This window comes from Colobus angolensis, unplaced genomic scaffold, assembly GCF_000951035.1.
Source record: "Colobus angolensis palliatus isolate OR3802 unplaced genomic scaffold, Cang.pa_1.0 Scaffold211, whole genome shotgun sequence".
Taxonomy (NCBI): Eukaryota; Metazoa; Chordata; class Mammalia; order Primates; family Cercopithecidae; genus Colobus; species Colobus angolensis.
The window spans coordinates 234994-235503 of NW_012115278.1; positions in this window are offsets into that span (position 1 = coordinate 234994).

Consider the following 510-nt stretch of genomic DNA (forward strand, 5'->3'; position numbering starts at 1 on the left):
ATGTGTATCTTTATAAGTGTAGTGTGTTTCTTGTAGGCAACAGGTTGTTGGGTCTTGTTTTTTATCCATTCACCAACTCTATGTCTTTCAACTGGAGAGTGTAGTCAATTTACACTCAATATTGTTATTGATAAGTAAAGACTTGAGCCTCCCATTTTATTATTTGTTTTCTGGTTGTTTTGTGGTCTTCTCTTCCTTCTTTCCTTCCTTACTGTCTTCTTTTTAGTGAAAACTATTTTCTCTGGTGGTATGTTTTAGTTTCTCGCTTTTTATGTTTTTGTGTATCCATTGTATGTTTTTTGGTTTGAGATTACCATGATGCTTGCAAATACTATCTTATAACCCATTATTTTAAACAGATAACAACTTAACATTCATTGCATAAACAAACTAGGAAATAAGCAAAGAGAAAACTAATAAAAATTCTATACATTTTTCTGCTTGATCAATTCTGCTATTAAGAGAATGCATTATTCAATATGTTAGTTGCATTTTCCCACTACAGAATTT